The sequence below is a fragment of the Molossus molossus genome, unplaced genomic scaffold (genome assembly GCF_014108415.1).
Source record: "Molossus molossus isolate mMolMol1 unplaced genomic scaffold, mMolMol1.p scaffold_m16_p_4, whole genome shotgun sequence".
NCBI lineage: Eukaryota > Metazoa > Chordata > Mammalia > Chiroptera > Molossidae > Molossus > Molossus molossus.
In genome coordinates, this window is record NW_023425377.1 from 46,100,331 (window position 1) to 46,122,929 (window position 22,599).

General features: G+C 40.5%; 1 pseudogene; it reads right to left on the minus strand.

Moving 5' to 3' along the window:
• Positions 1–11,200: 11,200 nt before the first annotated feature.
• On the minus strand, positions 11,201–21,947 carry LOC118643755 (annotated as a pseudogene).
• Positions 21,948–22,599: the final 652 nt, after the last annotated feature.

The following is a 22,599-nucleotide window of genomic DNA, read 5'->3' on the forward strand; positions in this document are numbered from 1 at the left end:
GGAAATCGGAAAGACCCAAGTTCAAATCTCAACTCAGTTTATTAGCTATGTGAACCTAAGTGAGTTTCTCAATCTCTTTTTGCCTCATATTTCCTTCCTTGATAAAAAGGAGATAATTAAATGGAGGCTTGGCTAAGTTTTCTTGAACATAAAAATAACTGGTTAACACTAGCTATTATAGTTGCTATAAGCATTTTATTACATAGATCAAATATATTTCAAGTCCTTAAAATTAATGGAAGAGAAACTTATACAATAGATTATCATTAAATTGAAATAATGATATTGTACCATATTTAAAACTTAAAACAGATATCTTACTCAGTGTTCCCATTTGTGAATTTAAGTCAGTTAAATCTTAAGGTCTCAAGAATAATTCTCTTAATCCATGGTATATACCATTAGGATCCACTGGACCCAATTTTAGTGCTTGAATTTAATTTTTTGACCTCTTCTATTTGTAAACATTGATATTTCAGCCCTGGCCGGTTTGGCTCAGCGGTTAGAGCATCGGCCTGCGGTCTGGAGAGACCCGGGTTCGGTTCCCGCTAAGGGCATGTACCTTGGTTGCAGTTTGTCCCCGGCCCTGGTTGGTCGTGCGGGTGGCAGCCCCTCGATGTGTCCCTTCACGTCGATGTTTCTCACTCTCTCTCTCCCTCCCATTCTATCTGTACCAAAAATGGAAAAAATATCCTCGGGTGAGGATAAAAAAAAAAAAAAAAAAAAAAGATATTTCATGACTTTTATTCTTCCTTAGACATCTTCAAAAGAACATTTACTTATTTCTTAAAAATGGAATAAAAGTCTTATCTTAAAATAAAAAAACAATAAAGTTTTTATTTTTCTGTTTTTTTTATTTTTATTGTTGAATGTATTACAGATGTTTCTCATTTTTCCCCCATTGACCCCCTCTTCCCCACTCCCGCCCCCCTCCCGCCTTTTCCCACACTATTGTCTGTGTCCATTGCTTATGCATATAAGTTCTTTGGTTTATTTCTTCCCACCCCCAAACCCCTTCCCTTTGAGGTTTGTCAGTCTAGCAACCAATTTGTACTTCTTAATCTCTTCATCTTTTTCACCCATTCCCCCAACCCCCCCCCCCTCCCATCTGGCAACCAACAATATGTTCTCTGTATCTGTGAGAATGTTTCTGTTCTACCTGTTCATTTTGTTTGTAGATTCCATTCTCGATAGATACGTATTCATTGCCATTTTGTTTGTTCATATATTTTATCTTTTTCTTCAAAAAGACCCTTCATCATTTCATATAATAACAGTTTGGTGGTGATGAACTCCTTTAACTTTTTCTTGTCTGGGAAAGTCTTTATATGGCCGTCAATTCTAAATGACAGCTTTGCAGGATAGAGTAATCTTGGTTGTAGGTTCTTGGTTTTCATCACTCTGAATATTTCTTGCCACTCCCTTCTGGCCTGCAAAGTTTCTTTTGAGAAATCAGCTGACAGCCTCATGGGAACTCCCTTGTAGGTAACTAGCTGCCTTTCTCTTGCTGCTTTTAAGATTGTCTCTTTGTCTTGAACCTTTTGCATTTTGATGATGATGTGTCTTGGTGTGAGCCTCTTGGGGTTCATCTTGTTGGGGACTCTCTGTGCTTCCTGGACTTAGTATGTCTGTTTCCTTCACCAAGTTAGGAAAGTTTTCTGCCATTATTGTTTCAAACAGGTTTTCAATTTCTTGTTCTCGCTCTTCTCCTTCTGGCACCCCCAAGATGTGAATGTTGGCACGCTTGAAGTTGTCCCAGAGGCTCCTTACACTCTCCTCATTTTTTGGATTCTTTTTTTCTTTTCACTGTTCTGATTGGGCATTTTTTGGTTCCTTATATTCCAAATCAATGGTTTGCTCCTTGGATTTACATCCTCTATTATTGAAGCTGTGTAAATTATTCTTTATTTCATTTAATGCCTCCTTCAAATCTAACTGTGTATCCATGATTTCTAACTGGTCCTTTTTTATGCTCTGGAGGTCCTCCCTAAGTTCACTGAGGTTCTCACTAAGTTCATTGAGCATTCTTATAAGCAGTGTTTTGAACTCAGCATCTGTTAGGTTGCTTATCTCCATTTCGCTTAGTTCTTTTCCTAGGGTTTTGTTCTGTTCTTTCATTTGGGACCTGTTTCTTTGTATCCTCATTTTGGCTGCCTCCCTGTGTTTGTTTCAGTGTATTACTTAACGAGAGATATGGAGCTAGCTGAGACCAGATGCTGCTCGTTTGAAAGAATTTAGGAAAAACCTGAAGCAGGATCCAAGCCAGGCCAATCCTATGGTTAAGCAAGTGGCAACAGCTTGGGTGGGCTTGAAAGTTGGGTGGGCTTGAAAGTTGGGTGGGGCGGGGTGGGGCGGGGCCTTAGGGAGTCAGCAGGGTGGGGCTACCAGTGTGAGGCAGGTTGCTGGAGTCCAAGATACGGCAGCTGTCTGCCGCCCCCGGGAAGGGCTCACCAAAGGAACAAAGGCCTCTTACAGCACGTTTGTCCTGGAGAAAGCCCCCTCTCCAGCCCTCGCTCCAGTGCCAAACAGCTCAGTTCTTCCCTGTATGACTCTGGTGCCCCTCAAGCTGCCTCCCCTCCAAGCTGAGAGGGAGAGAGTCCGAGTAAGTCCGTGCGTGCAGGCCCTTTAAGGAGCTGCCTGGGGCTCCCTGAGCCTCAGTTCCCGCTGGTTTTTCCAGCCAGAAGTTATGGGGACTTCTCTTCCTGGCACTGGAACCTTGAGCGGGGCACCTGGTGTGGGACGGGGACCTCTCAGTCCTCAGGAAGGACCTTCCCAGCCGAGGTGTCTTCCTGATTTTTATCCTCCACACTTGGGTGTGGGACCAGCCCGTCACGCCTCTGCCCCTCCTACCAGTCTCAATGTGGCTACTGCTTTAATTCTGTAGTTGTAGGAGTTCCATTCAGCTTGATTTCAGGCAGTTTTGAATGATGGTTGTTCTGTAGTTTAGTTGTAACTTTGATGTGGTTGTGGGAGGACGTGATCCTGCATTTACCTATGCTGCCATCTTGACCGGAAGTCTCTTTGGGGCATTGCCTTTTCTCCTGGTCCTTCTTCTAGGCTGGGGTATCTTCAGTTAAGTGAGTGAGTCCCAAACTTTGTCATTCTACAAGCAACTTCTCCACCTGGGTTAACTGATCTCTACCTCCCTAGAGTTCCTGGATGACAACTGACATGCATGCAAGTAGCTTCATGGACACGTTATATTACACTATGCAGGCCCCTAGCACAGGGCAAAGGTCCTCAACGTTTTTCCTGTCCCATATTTTTTTCACATTTAAAGTTTTTATCAACAGGTACTTATTTATTTTAATTCTTTTTTTTTTTTTTTTTTGGTATGTGCCCCTAGCAGGAAATGAACCCAGGACTCTCTGGTCTGCAGGCCGATGCTCCAACCACTGAGCCAAACTGGCCAGGGCAACCATTTTTATTCTTGATGCCTATGTTTCTGTCTTTCTATTTCTTCTTCTTAATACAGCAGCCCTTTTAACATTTATTGCAATGCTGGTTAGGTGGTAATATATTCCTCTAGCCTTTTTGTTGTTGTTGGGAAGCTCTTTACTTCACTTTCAGTGTTGAATGACAGCCTTGCTGGATAGAGTAGTCTTGGTTTCAGATTCTTGTTTTTCATTACCTTTAATAGTTCATGCCATTCCCTTTTGGCCTATAGTGATTCTGTTGAGAAGTAAGCTTACAGTCTTATGTGAGCTTCTTTGTAGGTAATGCATTGCCATCTTTAAGATTCTCTCTGTCTTTAATTTTTGGCATTTTAATTATGATGTGTCTTGGCTTGAGCCTCTTTGGGTTCTTCTAGCTTGGGACTCTGTGCTTCCTGAACTTGTATGATTTTTCCTTCACCAAGTCAGGGAAGTATTTTGCCCCTCTTTCTTCAAACAGGTTCTCTAACCCTTGCTCACTTTCTTCTTCTCTGGTACTCCTATGATACAAATGTTGTTACAGTTCATGTTGTTCCATGGCTCTCTTAAACTGCCCTCCTGGTTTTTATTGTTCTTTTTGGTTCTTTGATTGAGTGCTTTATTTCTACCCTATCTTCTAATTTGCTAATCCAGTCTCAGCTTCCTCTAATCTTCTGTTTATTCCTTCCAGTATATTCTTCCCATCCAAGTACCAACCAGGCTTGCCCTGCTTAGCTTCTGAGATCAGATGAGATCGGGCACATTCAAGGTGGTATGGCCATAGACCCAGTGTATTCTTTATCTCTGCTATGTCATTTTTTAATTTCCAATTGGCTGTTTTTTTATTGTTTTTATATATTTTCTCATGTTGTTGAGCATCCTTATAATCTGAACTCTATATCTGATAACTTGCTTACCTACATTTCATTTAGCCCTTCTTTTGGAGAATTATCTTGTTCTTTCATTTGGGATTTGTTTCTTTGTTTCATCATTTTGGCTATCTCAGTAGGGTTTGAAGCCTGCATAATCCCTTTGCTGGGATTTTATGTGTATGGAAGCTGAATTAAGAGTAAAATCAATGTTTGATTTTACTCTCATGGGGCAGCGTCACAGGTCAGGCAAAGACTCAAAGCTCCCAGAGATCTGCCTCTGCCTGCAGGCTGACTGTTAGTCTGTCACTTAATGATCCTCAGGTGGTGGTCCTTAGCTGGTCTTAAAACCCACTCAGTGGGTGTGGCAATTGCTTTCCCCCAGGCTAAAACTACTTTAATAGGAAAACTTTGCATTAGAAAGACGGCTTCTGCAGCGTGGTTTAATGACTCAGCACAGGGACTCAGGCAGCAGCCTTCACCACTTTATCCCCCAAGCCACAAATCCCAGTGTCTGCCAACTAGGCACCAGACTCAAAGCACCCAGAGGTCTGTCTCTATCTGCAGGCTGGCTCTTAGACTCAGTCACTAAATGAGCCTCAGGTTGTAGTGCTCTGCTAGGCATAAACTCCTCCTGGCAGGTGGGTTGAGATCATTAAAATGGATGTGGCAGGTGCTTCCCCTGGGCTAAATTTGCATTGATGGGAAAACTCTGACTGAGAAAGATGGCTTCTGAAGCATGGGATAATGACTCAGCATAGGGCTCTTAATGGCTTCCTTCCCAGCTCTCCCCACAGTGCCACAAAACCCAGACTCTCCTCACACAGCTCTAGCCCACTCAGCCCTCCCTCTGCCAGAGCCCAAGGTGAGTGGCTAGAGATGAAATTTAGCATGCTGGCTCTTCAGGCGGGTGCCCATGTTTCCAGCCTTCTCTCCCTGTCAGACAAAACCTCTACACTTGTGTTTTTCACAGCAAGGTGTTATGTGGGCATCTTTCCAAGTTCCGCGACTCTGGGCTGTGGCACCCAGCTTGGGGTTTAGACCCCAGAGTTCTCAGGAGGACCCCCTGCAGCTGAGATATCCCTCCAGAACTTCAGCTGCTGTCTGTGGGAGCCCAGCCAGCCCTTTCGCACCTCTGCACTTCCTACCAGACTCAATGTGGGCTCCTCTTATGTCTTTGGTTATAAGGGTTCTCTCTAGCTGGTATTTAGTTGGTTATTCTGGTTGATTTTTTCTTTATTTTAGTTATAATTCCAGTTTGGTCCTGAGAAAAAGTCAGTATAGCTTTTATTCAATCTGCTGCCATTATTTTTTCTTTCTCTCTAAGTTTGTTAAAGACTTCTAGAAACTAACTTCCTCCTATTTGCTTTTCAGTAAACTCCTGACTATTATTACAAATCCCTTAGAAATCTCAAATGACTGTATGCTTGCTTAAGACAGAAGGGCAGGGAATAATTATAAGACTATAGCAGCTCAGTCATTCAAACCCAGCTCTTATCCTCACCAGCTGACTGCCCTGCCCTGCCCTGCCCTGCCTTCCTTATTGCTTATTGTTAAATCAATGGATTTTGGTGATTCATTTTGAATCTGAATCACATACTTTTGATGTCTGTGAAAGTGCTTTATATACTACAAAGTATCAACAAAGGTCAGCTGTCACTAATTTTCTAGTTCTTGAGTGAGGCAGGAAGCTGTTCTAGGGTCTAAAGAAGAAATCTGATGACCAAGGAAAAAGCTAGCTTTCCCTAGTGCTCTGCTGACCAGAGCCTGGTTCACTCTGCATCCTCAGTGATGTTGAGAATCAGGTCACCATAGCAGGGGTGGACTGGGAGGCACCAGGCCCAGAAACACATCTTAGGAAACTGAAACCTACACAGTATTACTTGGCTTCAAGACTGCGATATGGCCAATACTGACTAGATTAAAAATACTCAAGCCAAGAACCTGTCTTAGGGGAAGGCATGGCTGAGCAAAATGCAAAGATTTTAGATCAGGATTATAGACCTTCCCACAGTGCCTTCCCAGCACCAACCAGAAAGGTGCCTGAGCAGCTTTTCCAGACTCTGGCAGGTCCAGTCCACCACCCTGAGCTATGAGGACACCTACAACACTGGTCCCAAACTCACTTGCTTACCTGGCTCAAAAGGGGGCAATTAAAACTCCAGCTGTTTCATGCACATGGATACATGGCTAAAAGATTTCACAACTTCTTCCCTTACACTTGGAAACTTAATCCTATCAGGCCAAAGGAAAGGGAACATTACTCTGACCCCAAACTGAAAAATGCAAGAGCACAAAGCCATGATGGCCTCAGAGAGGGCGGCGCGGGTGGGGTAGGGGTGGGAGGACAAAGCCAATAGATTTCAAAGCAACACTAACAACTCCCCAGAAGTACAAGAACATCAAGTTCAAGACAGAGTTTTATTGTACTTTATTCTGCATTTACTCTACAATTATTGGTTGAAAGAAATAATGCCTGACAGATGGTAGGTGCTCAAAAGAATTTGTTGAATAAGCACACAGCTCAGACCGTGGCACAGAAGTTTCAGTAATGGTAACTATAAATCTTATTAGTGTAATAATTGTAACAGGCAGTATGGGTGAGCTCAGGAATTATCTTCAGTAGTTGTGTCCTAAAGGAATAAAGAAGAGATGGCCAGATTGCTATTTAACATTCACAGTCATAGAATAAAAGAGAATGTTTAACATTTCTCCCCATCATTTCAGAACAAACTAAGACACCTCTATATCAAATTCAGACTAAGATTAAAAATCTGAAATGTGGCATGGCTTTCCCATCACCACCTGACCTGATTCTTTTTTTCCTTTGAACCCCAATACTTTAACCCAAAGAAATGTTTGCTCCAGACTCTTCCAAATTCAGCCCAAGCCATATTCTTTCCTCAAAAACTTCTCAGGACTAGTCCCTTTTGGGTCTTATATGTTTCTGACAAGACTAACTTCAAGAAGACAATAAAAAGATAACAATAAAAATAAAAGCAGCAGCTAACATTTGAGTCTTTACTGTGTCAGGCATTGTACTAAGTGCTACCAATACATTGTCCCACCAAAATCCTCCCATGTAATGTCTATAATTATATCCATTTCACCTGAGAAATGTGAGACATAAATATTACATAACTCACCCAAGCACACAAATTTACAAAATGACAGAACTGCATTCAAACCATATAATCCCTCACTGAGATTACAGGCTACTTCACAAAGAACAAAGTTCAGGTAAACAGCTTACTATTTTTTATTCTGAGTCTTTTGAGAGGACAGAATTGCCAACAATTAAAATCTTCCAAAATAAATGCCATAATAAATACATTTCTAAATATAATATATGAATGTCTTTATAAGCAAGAAAATTTTGGAGTTCTGTAGATTTTTAGAGTTTACTTCCTTGGAAACACTTCAAGTTTTGGACCTTAGCATTGCCATGAAGGTAAACTTTTCCTAGAAGAAAAGAGCTGCTATGCCAAGATGGTGAAGATCTGACAGTGGAAATGTTTCAGCTCAGATTGCTAAAAAAAATTTTAAGTAGAAGTTGATTAACCCATGACTATAAGAACAGCTTAAATATCTTTGCTGAGATGGGGGAAAGCAACTTAGTACTTAGTACCTAATTACTAGAGAACCCAATAGTCCAGACGGACTTAAAAGCTGTTCAACAAGCAGTTTGGCTCAGCAGTTAGAGCGTTGGCCCATGGAACGAAGGGGCGTGGGTTCAATTCTGGGTCTAGGGCACATACCTGGGTTTCAGGTTCAATCCCCAGCCCTGGTCAGGTTTGTGCAGGAGGTAACCAATCAATGTTCCTCTCTCACACTGATATTTCTCTCTCTCTCTCTTTCTCTCTCTCTCTCTCTCTCTCTCTCTCTCTCTTTCTGTTCTTCCCTCCCTCCCTCCCTTCCACTCTATCTCAAAATCAATGGAAAAATATCCTCAGATGAGGATTAACCAATAAAAAAATAAAAAAATAAAAAAACAGTTCAACAAAATAAATAACACTATTTCCACCTGTAATCCCAAAACAGGACTCACTGCTTCAGGAATAACAAAGAACAGCCAATCAGGGCCTTAAAATAGATGTTGCTGCCAATTCTCTGCTGCTTCTGCATCAGCCCTCACCACTGACTTACTCTCTCCTTTCTTTCTTCTGACTCTTTTTCATTTGCCTCCCCTACCACCCTAGGAAACACTCCAAACTAAAAAGATCATTTAATAATCCCACAGAGAAAGTGGTTCACAGGCCAGCCTGTCCTGGAACACTGGACGGTCTCACAAAAAATCTATAGCGCCCTGAGGACCTGGCTTTGGGCCCCACATGCCCCTAAGTAACCTGGCTGTTGAGCCCCAGCATGGAGGCTTATGTGCACACGTGCTTGTCTATTTGCATACTTGGACAGTGCCCACACCTGTTCTAGTAAACTGATGCTGGGACCCACAGTTAAAATTAAATTTAAGTCTAGAATTGAAGAAATATGGACACGTGTCGCTTATGGCCCCTCAATCTTTTTTTTTTAATCTTCACCTGAGGACATGTTTGCATTTATCTTCAGATAGAGTGGGAGGGAGAGAGGGAGGAAGAGAGAGAGAGAGAAACATCGGTGTGAGAGAGACACATCGACTGGTTGCCACCCACACAACCCCAATCAGGGCGGAGACAAACTGCAACCGAGGTACGGGCCCTTAGCGGGAACCAAACCTGAGACTCTCTGGTCCACAGGCTGACGCTCTAACCGCTGAGCCAAACTGGCCAGGGCTAGCCCCTCAATCTTGCGAGTAAATGGTGGGGTCAGTGGGATGGTACTTGCCCTGGTGACCCTGCATGGACACCAGACTGCCCACCCTTCTCATCTTTTTCTCCAGCTTATGAGAGAGACTATGCTCTCCCCTACATGGTTCCTGTTTCTCATGCTTTTCTTCCTTCTCTGCCCTTAGCCAAAAAGATTTATTTTCTTTGGGGCATATGACCATTCTTTAATGTCAGTGATGTACACCTTACTTTATTAAAAATCATTCAACAAAAACATCTGTATTTCCCATTCTCAATTAAAATAATCAACTAAAGAAACTGGCGACTCAATCTTCATGTACTTTACTCAAAAAATTATTACAGAATTGGAATTAAACATGAAAGAGGGAGAGATCTACAATATGGAGTAAATGTTTCAAAGGAGTATGTGGTAGTGGATACACACATCAGTCTAATAGGAAAGTGATAAATCATGTGAAATACTGCAGTAAATTAAAAGTATTTTATAAATGTGCTACACATCATTAAAGTAGAAAGAGCACTGCAGGTCTAACAACCTTGAACTACACCCAGCTTTGCCTCTGGTGCACCAGATACTCTTGACCATAAACAGCATCTCTGGCTTTTGTTTCCTTTTTGTAAAGCCAGGAATCAGATTATATCAATGTTCCTTATACTAGAAACCTTAGACATATTATTAGAGCTGTGTGAGACTTTTTTTTTAAAGATTTTCATTTATGTCATACAGCTGACTGGTACCACTCAGTTTTGATGCCACTCACCATTGGGTTTATTTCTGAACTCACACCAAGTGCCAAACACAAAGAGTGAGTCTGCAGTACTACAGACTGAAAGTAATGGGAAAACTGAGTCATGCCAAGGCACCCAGGAGTAAAGGTAGGCCAAGTTAAAAATAACTTGTGACAAAGACAAAAAACAAAAAACCAGTATGTATCACCAGCAAGTGCATTATATAGATTCCAGCTTTCCAAGTACTAACTTGTAACAATTCAGTAGCAGAGAATATAAAAACACACTCCAACAATAACTGGATCATACAACCAATGAAAATAGACTTCAATAATGCCATGGTGCCAACCTTATCTTCACATGACAGAAGGGCTCTGGCAAATTACCAACTGACATCTCATTAAAATTAGCACTGGAGGACTGTTCAAGATGATTTTCATTAGGCATGAGGTCTAATAATGATGAATGAGCAAAAAAGGTACAAAAGTAAGAAACAGCATTTAGTGTGACATATTTATACTATAGGCTTCCTCTATACCAATGATTCTCAACCTTCCTAATGCCGCAACCCTTTGATACAGTTCCTCGTGTTGTGGTAACCCTCAACCATAAAATTATTTTTGTTGCTACTTCATAACTGTAATTTTGCTACTGTTAAGAATCGCCATCAGAAATATGTGTTTTCCGATGGTCTTAGGCAACCCCTGTGAAAGGGTGGTTCAACCCCCAAAGGAGTCGCGACTCACAGGTTGAAAATCTCTGCTCTATACCATTATAACTGATGACAAATTACAGTGATCTTTAATATACATTTAAATCTGAGACTGCAACCTTTCTCCTATTAAAATCTACTGTCACCCTGGCCAGTTTTGCTCAGCGGTTAGAGCTTTGGCCCGCGGACTGGGGAGTCCCTAGTTCCCGCTAAGGTTCGTCCCCAGCACCAGTTGGGATTGTGCAGGTGGCAGTCATTTGATGTGTCTCTCTCACGTAGATGTTTCTCTTTCTCTCTCTTCCTCCCTCTCTCCCTCCTCCTCTATCTGAAGATAAATGCCAAAATAGCCTCAGGTGAGTATAAAAAAAAATTTTTTAATTTTAAAAAACCTACTGCCAGACATCATGAATATATTAAATTAATATTATTATTGGATTTCATTGTTTTTATAGTTTTTTTCATAACGTTTAAATTTTAGTTCCATAGTTGTTTAAAGTAATCTATGAACTAATATTCTATTTGTACATGTCCTCATCTATAACAGAAGACAAAGAGTCCTTAGCTCAGAGGTATGCTGTGAGAGTTTAATGAGTGACTATATTTATATAAAGTGTTTAGATCCGTGCCATATAAATAGTCAACACTTAATAAACAGCAGCTATTTTTTATCATGATTACCACCTACACAGTATTTTATATACAAAATTGCATTCTGGAAATATCAGGTTTCCTTTGGAAGTACAGTTTGACACCTGTTAAATCGATTTCTTGAACAGTGCTTCCAAGACCTTCAGACAATAACTATTCTGTGACAATAACTGGAATTCCTAAAATCTGGGCCCCCTGTAACTGGAATAAACAACAACACACACACACAAAGATATTTAACAATACACATATGTGTGTATGTATGAATTTTTAATGTATATGCATATATCATACTTTAGAAAATTGGAAAAATAAACAAATGTACTAATCTTTGTACTAATCTTTGGGGACACTAATAATGTCCCCAAAATACTTGATGGCTTCCTGAGCCTTTCCTGCATATCACAGCAGAGAAACACAGTGCTTCAAGGTATAAGATTTCCCAGGGTTGTGAGCTGAGGAAAAAAGAAAAAGAATGATTTAGCACTCATTATACAATGACTTTTCTTTTTAATGGAGATCAATAAAGGAAGAAAAATGTCACTATGATTTGATTCAGTAAGTAAATTTCTACAACTACTATCCAAAAGAAATTATCTGATTGCTGGGGTGAGTGGGGGAAAAAGGTAGAGGAGGATATAGGGGGGATAAATGGTGATGGACAGAGACTTGGTGAACATACAATACAGGGTACAGGTGATGTGTTATACAGTTGTGCACCTGAAACATGTATACTTTTGTTAATCAGTATCAACCCAATAAATTTAATAAAAAGGGGAAAAATAAATAAACTATCTGAATTATAGGGGAAAAAATGCATGAAGATGTTCACTGAATTGCTTTTAATAGTGAAAATTAGCAATAAACCAAGGAATAACAATGCAGAAATGATTTAACAAATTTTAACACATTCACATGACAAATGATGTTTATAGCCAATAAATATAACATATATATGTTTTCAAAGAATTTATACCATCTGTGAAGAAATGCTCATAATATAATGCTAATTTTATAAGCAGTGTAGTTCAATATTTCAATAATGTAAACATATGAATAAAAAATACATACAAATATATGAAAATAGTAAGTAGTTATATAGTTAGGGATGTTGGTAATATTTTTTATACCTTTCTTATATTTTTCAAATGCTATTTAAAAACATTTCCCAAGAGCTATTTAAAAATCTGTATTGCTTTTATAATCAGAAAAATGTTATGATGATAAGAAAGTTAAATTTTATGACATTGCCTACAAATAGAGTAAAATTTAAAATAATCTGTAGAAGAAACCATGGAACATAAAAATAACAAAGCAGATATAAACAAGTCCAGAATTACTGCTATCAAGACAGAAATATTAAGATGCTATTTTCAAAAATAATTTACGGGGTTCAAAAAAATGCAATGAAATGATGGTAAGCACATCACTGTTAAATGGACTGACGTAAATTTGACATTTGCATTCTTAAAAATATTTATTGTAATTAGAAAAGTCAATGAATTAAGATGAAATTGCTGTAATTGGTCTCCACTAACTTGGGCCGAATATGAATCTACCAAGAGTGAAAACCACTGTTCAATATAAGAATTTAATCTCACTGAATTCTTAAAAGTCCATGGTGCCTTTCTTTCCACCTTTTCAAATTACAGAAAGCTCCGTAAAGGATGCAGTCTGGTCCTGAATGAACCATAGCACTACTCTTACTAGCCACCCCTTAAATTTCTCCTTTAGTTATCCTGATTTGCTTTCTCTGAAACCACCCATGGAAAATAATTACTAATAATTTTCTGGAGGAACTGTATCCCCTTTACATAGTGGTGGCCCTAGACTCTGCCATAGTGCCTCTGCATACACCATACTCTCAGCAAACAATTGCTATAGGACTTAGTGAATCATTATAAGGAATCTTTTATCCTTGATCATATGAATGTTCTAATCCGTTTGCACTTTATTTATCTTTGTCCTGGTCTGGCAGAATCTGGCACATTAGTTAACCTGCCTCTGGTTATTAACTCTACAGATGTGCACTGATGCAACCCAACACTAACTTCATGTCAGAATGCGTGCCATCTGTAATTCTAACACTATGTATAGGGTTTTCCTACACTGCCAGTAAAATATGATTAAAATATATATTCAATCATCTTAAAGTATATATTCTATCTTTGGCTGTTTCCTTACATTTTTAATGTAAGTACTCTGCCTCCATTTTTATCACTTTCAAAGGAAGGGAGTATGCTGTGTACTTGAGTACTCAGGGTACTATTTTTAAAAGAATCACTATTTAAGTCCATGTATTTTAAATTCTCAGTAAATATTAAATCTTGGTTACAAAGGCTCAAAATGTACATATTTTCTTTTTATAAATTTGAATCGTGGGTCCCTAGTCATTCACAATGTATTTAAGGTATACTATGAAAAGTAGTTTACCTACAACTGGTCTGTTTCAAATTATAGTAATGCAACTCGCCCATCTCACCATTCTACAGCAAGTGAAAACCAGCAAGTATGCAAAATAAAACTCCTGAAAGCTGTGTGTGTTGGATGACCATGCACTAACATATTCACAGCTTATACTTGCTCAGATCCCCAGCTCTCCAACCTAATCTAAGTGCATCGACAAACGCTGTATCCACTCCTAGTAAGTTTGGTTGTCTGGATTCTCGATTCAAGGGTTATGGACAGCAAATCAGAAAGGAAACTTCTGGAGATAGGCAAACTGATAGGACAAGAAATAATAGCTGACAGAGAAAAGATTCAAAATCCAATAAAAGCAGATCAAAACTCAACTAGTTCTATAATGTAGACCTCTAGTGAATGATTAACAAGCTGTATATCACTTATAAATAGAGACATAATTTTAGCACACTCAAGAAAATGTTAAATTATATATTTCAGGACTATAATATAAAATGGTCAAAATATGCAAAATACTTTGGATACCTGGAGGATAAAACCTTACCTACTCAGAAATTGTAAATATTCACAGTTATGGTCTCACAGGGTTCCTGTTACCTATTGCTTCCCTGGACCTCATTTCAGCTCTGAGGTATCCTGTTCTGGGCAGGGGACCACATCAGATGTAGGCCATATTAGATGCAGATGGAGGAGGTCAGAAAATGCAACCCTAAAACCCTCACCACCCTGAAAAACATTTCTAGTCTAGGAACGCATCATCTATAAACCTTCAGTAAACAAAGAAAGAAACCATACAGATAAGATGTCAAGGCACACTTTTTATGCAGAGTTGACTGGTTATAATTTAGTGAATCACAAATGCCTCGAGAGTCTTCTCTCAAGGAGTTGAAGTTGAACTCCCGAAATCCCCTTTACTGTGGCCAGCATTTAGTAATTTGCTTCCTCAGAGTAGAGTATAGACGGAGGAGGGTAACTTTACAGTGGAAAAACCAGGCAAACACTGCCTCCGCCAGATTATATTAAGCTAATCAATGATGTAACGTTAATAGTATGTAGCCTTGATATAATGTGATGAAAATGACCTTGCTGATATTCCTCTCAAAATCCCACAACCTCAGTCTATGCATGGGAAAAACATCAAATCTAGTTCAGTTAATAGTAATGTACTAATGTTGGTTCCTCATTGTGACAAATATGCCACAGTAATATATAAGATGCTAAAGAGAAACAGGTATAGATCTACTCTTTACTATATTGGTAACTGTAAATCTAACACTATTCTAAAATAAAAAGTTTATTTTAAAAACATTATCTCCCTAAGCAATGGTAGTTGCTTTATGAATAACCTCCATACTTTAAGCCAAAAAGGAGGTTCTAGGGCTACAAAAAACAAACAAAAATACCTGAAAAACTCTAACCATGTCCAACCATCCCCAATCCCCACTACCACCAAATCCACATAAATTCCAATAAGCTGTTGTTAAAGTACACACTGACTCTATAATTCAGACACACCTTACCTCGACTCACGAATTTCTCTTAAAGCAAATCCTTGTAGAACTAAAAATGTTGCTCGTAGTCAAACTTTTACATGTTGCAATTACAAAATAGCAAATGAAAAGTGGACTTGACCAAATGCCATCACAGTAAAAGTTCAGCAATTACAGATCAATGTATATTCAAGAAGCATGAAGAAATCACATATTTTTAAAGTGTGTATATCTATACACCTTCATATATCTATATATCTACATGAATCCCTACATATATACATACATAAATAATTATTTGAATACACATATTTAAATACAAAAAAATTGATTACAGCCAGTAGCTTTTTCAAGCAAGAGTGTAGGAGACCAAGTTCAAATATAATTTTTTGTTTACGATCTTAAGTGTCATAGCTGGGATTTGACCTTAGATTTTATATTCAAAAGACTTGCCATCCCCAAGTTCCATAATTACCATTATCATGAAAGTATTTACCCTCCTTCACTAGCACATGTGCTGTGACCATTCTCTAACAATGGCCACCACATTCGCAGGGACTCTGCTCCTCCCCTGCCCGGTCCCCCTGGTTACGCAGGACAGGCACATACAGGGTGGCTGGCCTTGCACTGTGCACCATCCTGTTCTCTCCATAAAAAGTAATGTATAGTGACTGTCATATGTTGAATTGTGATCCCAAAAGTTTATATGTTGAACTTCTAACCACCAGTATCTCAAAAAGTGTCTTTATTTGGAAATAGTCATTGAAAATATAATTAGTTAAGGTGAGGTCATACTGGAGTAGAGTGGGTGCCTAGTCCAACATAACTGGTGTCCTTACAAAAAGCAGAAATTTGGACCCAAAAAAAGCCTTGTGAACATGAAGGCAGAGAACAGGGTGATGTGTTTATAAGCTATGCAATGCCAAAGATAGCCATCAAATCACCAAAAGCCAGGGGAGGGGCATGGAAGGATCTCCCTCATAGCCCTTGAGAGGAAACAACCCTGATTTCTAGCCTCCAGAACTGTGAGAAAAATAAATTTCTCTTGCATAAGCTACTAAATTTGTGGTACTTTGTTACAGCAGGCCCCTAGCAAACTACTACAGTGAGTAAATTGTGTATTTTTAGAAACCATTAAAGTTTGGAATTGTAAATGTAATGTTTTCAATGTCTACTATAGTCACAAAACAGCATGATCTGCTTCAGAGAGTCCAGAAGGGGACATGGGGCACCACTATTTCACTCAAAAGGGTTTCCAAGGAAATCTGATTACCACAGCTGCAGTAAGACCTTGCTCTAATACTAACTCACTTAAAACAGAGGTCACTGTGATGGAACTGACTCCCCAGGTGCAAGGCTCCCTACACAGCACTGCCCAGGGACATTAGACTCTGAGTCCAAATCTCAATTTCACTAACTTCAATTCCATAAAATTAGGCAAATCATTAACAGTAGTTTCTTTTTTTTTTTTTTTTTTTATCCTCACCCGAGGACATTTTTCCATTTTTTGTTCAGGTAGAGTGGGAGGGAGAGAGAGAGAGAGAGAGAGAGAGAGAGAGAGAGAGAGAAACATCGATGTGAAAGGAACACATCGAGTGGCTGCCACCCGCACAACCGACCAGGGCCGGGGACATACTGCAACCGAGGTTCGCGCCCTTAGCGGGAACCGAACCCGGGTCTCTCAGGACCGCAGGCCGACGCTCCAACCGCTGAGCCAAACCGGCCAGGGCAAATCATTAACAGTAGTTTCTTAATCTGTAACAAAGCAAGACAAATACTATCTACCTCTTAGGGCTATTCCAAGGATTACATGAGCTTCATGTAACCAATCAATAAATGTATTAGGCTATTGTGATATCCCTCATACAGGAAACAAACACTACACTCTGAAGTTCAGCACATTTTTTTTAAAAAAACTTTTTCTGCAATGAGGTTAAAATACCATTTGCCTCTAAGGTCCATATGTATGCTAATATTGTCTAACATGTTAACATAGTCTGCAGAAATGATTCATAAAGTGGATTTCCAAATGTCACCAAAAGAGTCTTCATTGCATGATCTGTTCCTGGCAAAACAGGACTTGGGCTTTTTAATTCAGGCTACAAAAGAATGTTTATTTCTACCTGTTCTTCCTACATGCTACCATGGTAAAGTTTTCTTAACCAAAAATCACACCTTTTAATGAGCAAGCCCAGGGGGAGCAGATTCCTTTTCCACCATGAACTCTGGGTATCTTCTTGCTATAAAATGTGCATGTTTAAAGTAATAGTAGTAATAAAATTCCAAGAAACTGAAAGCTGGAGCTAAATCTCTTCCAAATTAACCATCTCAGGAAAAAGTCAACATAACCTTCCCAGAGAAGTCCTTATCTTTTGCCCACAAAATCCTAGCAGAGCCTTCCCATCTATGAACAGAAGCAATAGCCTCCCACTGGCACCCTTCTAACAATGTCCATCTCTTCCTCTCTTCTAGTTGGGCTCTGCCTCCCTGGTAACAGGCTGGAAAATACACTGGTGGTGCTATAATATCAAATTTACACAAGTTTCCAGTTAATGTTCCCACTGGTTAAAACTCGGGAAATACCTTTTGAAAAATTAAAACTTGTACGTCATAAAAATGATCTAAATTTGCACTGCATAATCCTCATATACATTTCTTCCCACATCTCAAAATTCCTCAGACTTCAAGCATCTGACATAGCTAGACACGTACATAAGCCATGCTATGCTGGAAGCAAGAGTTGTCTTCAGCTACCTGGGCTGTAAGAAGATATTCCATCACTTTGACAGAATATTTCAGAAGAGAAGACACTAAAATGTGACTAAGCCTAATAGTGTAGTCAGTCCTCATAGAACCAGTAACCAACCACAGGTGCAGACAGTGTGGCAAAGCAACCACTGTGTTTTACAAAGTCACTAGCAATGGCAGTCAAAACAAGCATGAAAGCAAATTTAGACCTCTATTTAAAGGAAGAATAATACATTCTAGAATGTATAATATGTGAGCCAGGGCCACAGAGGCTCTTAGGCCTATGTCTGGAGAAATAACAAGCAGCAGACTACATGTGGCCAAACTTATGCTCTTTGTCCCTGCCTCTGAGATTGCCTAGCATCCCAGTAGCATTGCCTCAGTAATGGGCCACCCTGAGTCTTCCTAAGTGACAGGCATCTGTTCCAAAGAACAATGTACAGCATCAAAACAAATGATATTACACGCTTAAGTCCATGGTGTGTTTTCCATTCTGTTTGATATTTTAATAAGCATAAAAAGAGAACATTAGTCTAAAAAGTTTGCGGGTTTGATCACCAGTACGAGAGGCAACTGATTTGATGTTTCTCTCTCATATCACTGTTTTTTCTCTCTCTTTCTCCCCCATCCTCTCTAAAAATCAATAAAAATATATCTTCGGATGAGGAAAAAAGAGAGAGAGAGAAAGAGAACGTGAAGGCTATGGTCAGCTCTAAGGGGGATCTCCATGTGCTTTGCTACCTCCACCATGACTATGGAACTTTTGGCAATTCTCTGTATGTTCTGCTCTTGGAAGAGTTAGATAATCAAGTAAAAGACAAGCTTTGGGTCTTATCCATGTTGGTATTCATGGTACCAGGCACTTATAGTTCTCTATGGTCTCATCTAGCCATAAAATGTCCATGTCTCTAGGTTTATATTGCTAGGTTCCAAAAATATATAGAATGGTCATGAAAAGAAATATTTTCCCTTTCTCTTCCGAGAGTATATATATATACATGTATATGTATGTATATGTGTATATATATATACATATATATATTTCTTCTCATACAGATATAAATAGGTATCAGAATAGGTATATGGATATATAGAATGCGACAAAAGTAGGTTTACAGTTGTATGGAAAATAATACAATAATTAATAAATAACAATACAAGAATAAACTCTGTTTCATGTACTCACAACTGTAAATCTACTTTTGCCACACCCTGTATGTGGGGGGAGGGGGTGTATACTGTGTGTATCCCCCCACATTACCTATTTTTAAGCTGGGGAAGTACCTGGCCGAAGAAGTCAAAAGTATTATAATTACTAAAATGAGATAATATAAAAGAAAAATATTTTTAAATATATAAAGTATATAACAGATACTTAATAACGTGGAAAATAACACTTAAAGGGTGGAATGGAATAGTGCTTTTATTATAATTAGTTTAAACCACAAAAATCTAAAGATGTTACTTCCTATACAAAGCAAATTATTTCAAAAGCCACAGGTGACCTGAATTATATAATGCCTTTTGAGAATGCACAAAACATTTCATGTGTACAAATATATACTGTTAATTTCCAGAATGCTTAATTAAAAAGAGTTGTCAGACCTAGGACTTGAATTTTTTTTTCCTTTATTGATTTTAGAGAGAGAGGATGTGAGAGGAAGAGAAAGATAGAAACATCGATGAGAGAGAATATCGATTGGCCACCTCCTGCATGTCCCCCACTGAGTACCAGGCCCACAACCTGGGCATGTGTCCTGACCGGGAATCGAACCAGCGACCTCTTGGTGCATGGGTTGACCCTCAACCACTGAGCCACACTGGCCGGACTGAATTTTTAAAAATTAAAAAATCCTATATTGGGGTGGGGGGAACCTAACAGATAGGAGGGCTGCTAATTTGGCATCACATCTTATTAAGTGCCAGCCTGCCCTCCCTCCAAACCACTACGGAAAATCATCACAAAGAAGTTTGCCTCCTCAGGACAGCTCCAGACCTTCGCAGTTAGTATTTGGATTCTCACCTTTATTAATGGATTTATCAAAGGTGCATCCAATTTCCTAGGTATTTTGGCAACACTAATCTAAACAGACTGACATGGAAAGCTGCAGAGAGATATCAGCCATGAAAACCCTTAAAGACATAAGAATGAAGAATAATATACACTTAGGAACCACAATTGTCCAAAGTCTCCATACAGACAGCAGAGCAAATTCTGGGATATCAGAGACCATCTGCTTCCCTCTAGGCTCTCTAGGGGTGGATAGTGAACTCTCAAAGCTTTTGTCCTCTGAATGCAGGACCTTTACTCAGGTTAAAGTACCTGCTTTGGAAGCGTCTGGCATGGGTGCTGGGGTAATGAGAAACAACCAATTCCACAACAAACTACAGCTGAAAAAAAAGCTAGAAAATAATCTTCAGAAAATGACACTTGAATATTAAAATGCCTTCTAACTCCAAATACCACATTTCAGTTTGGTCTTCCAAAGAAACGGCTTCTAGTTTCTCAACTAGAGGAAAAATGTTGATGGTGTAGTCCCTAGACTATACTTTATGTTCTTTCTTTACTAAAATATATAAATCCTCCATTGAATCTTCTGACCTTATATAGAGGACAGGACACCGACCCCCTGTGGTATGAGAGCATGGCTTTTTAACAAACATTAAAAAGCTATAAAATAATGTTCAGGGCCCTGGCCAGGTTGGCTCAGCAGTTGGAGCATCCACCTGGAACTGAAGGGTTGAGGGTTCAATCCCCAGCCCTGGCTGGGGTCATGCAGGAGGCAGCTAATTGATGTGTCTCTCTAATGTGGATGTTTCTCTCTTTCTCTCCCTGCATCCCTTTCACTATATCTAAAATCAATGGAAAAGTATCCTCAGGTGAGGAATAACAAAAAATTTTAAAAAATAAATAAATAATCCTCAGACATCAAAACTTTCTGAACCAGCATGATCAGGACATGTTCTGCCTAAAGTTGTTTTTAAGGGAAGTACTGCAGTCCTGGAGTCAAGGGACTTTTTTAATGTAGACCACAAAATCAACAGATTCAGTTCACAGTTACTAGGAAGAGACTAGGCAGATGGTTATTTCACTTAAAATTAAGGGAGGCCTAAACTCATGAAACTGAACATTGGCCCTGGCTGGTGTGGCTCAGTGGTTAGAGTGTCAGCCAGCACACTGACTGGGTCGCAGACTCCATTCCTGGTCAAGGGCAGTACCTGGGTTGAAGGTTCTGTCTTGTGGGGTGCTTCAATTAATGTGTCTCTTTCACACTGATGTTTCTCCCTCTCTTTTTTCCCCCTCCCTTCCACTCTCTCTAAAAATCAATGAAAAAAAAATTCTCAGGTTAAGATTAACAAAACAAAAAGAAAAGAAACTGAAAACTGGGGAAGAGGAGAGGAAAGAGTCTGACTCCTCAAGTCCCTGTTTCCCCACGTAGTGAATAGAACTCCGGGGAACAAGTCCTAAAGCCAAAACTCCCACAGTCTCTTTGCCCCATTCAGCAGCATCCGAAATAAAAACGCAGCCACTGTGCATAGCCATGGTCACAGAGGAGGCTGAGAGTTGCTCCTGGGTCACCAGGGAATGCGGACCACACATTTGCGTGCGATGGGGCCCACTGGACCGGCTGGGAGACACACGACGCCTCCTCCACCGAAGACAGTTGATGGCCATCATCTTCGCACAGTCACATTCTCTGGGCTGCTTCTGGAGCTTTGGATAGCGGCGTGGTTCTTCCAAGCCTGCCAGGCGCACAGGGCCGGCGACGTGGGGAACCTGAGGAGCACGGAGGGGACCGGACGGAGGCCTGGGAGCGCCCACCTGGATCTGCAGTGGCACGAGGTGCTCCTTGCAGCTCTTTCTCACCGCGAAGCCCTTGAGCAGGTCCTCGTACTGACACCACTCCTCCTCGAAACGCCAGAAACTTGCGGTGCAAGTCGAGATGGTCATCGGACAGGCTGAGGAACTGGATGAGCACCTCGTAGCCCGCATGTCCTGCGGCATGGACAGGGCTACGTGAAGACCAAGAAGCACAAGAGCACCAGACCCAGTCCAAAGGCGCCCCCAGTCCGCGTTTGGAAGCGCCGGGACTGCCACCTCCCCCACAGGCATAGCCTTGTTCCGGGTGCATCAGCGGACTCCGAGGCCACCGAGGCACACGCCAGCCGCCGCCCCACCTCCCTGCACAGCCTGCAGGCTCAGGACCTCGGAGAGGCGGGTCCTAGTGGTGCGAGAACAAGAGCTCAACCCCCAATCGCCCCGCCCCTCCCACCTTCCCAGCCGCCCTGCAGCCGCGCTCCCGCGCGGTCCCTCCAGCCTCAGAGATCCTGGTCACCACGTAGACTCGTGCCCCTGCGGCTGCTCCGGTGCTCTAGTCCAGGTGCTTTAAGGGGGTTTGGCATGTCCCCTTCACCTGGCTTCCCCCGCCTTCGAAGGAGCTGTGTTTTCGCGGATTTAAACTTGTGCTTGGGACACAAAGCTGCCCTGCTGAACGGGCTGTCGGCCTTGTGCAGAGGCATGAAGCCCTCGAAGATGGTGGGAGTAATCCTAAAACCAGCAAGACAGGCAGATAAATATTCTAAGAAGAGTGGCGGAGTTTAAAATCCTTCCTTAGGGCCATTCGAGGCTCAGAATTTTATGTATTTTCAGTACCATGGAACACAATATTTCTAGTAATGGATGTGAAATATTGACCTCCCTTTATCTGAACCCAATTTCCAGGAGAACTTTGGTTGGGAATTACAATATATAAAGAGGTTTAAGAGTCAAAATCGGGACTTTAT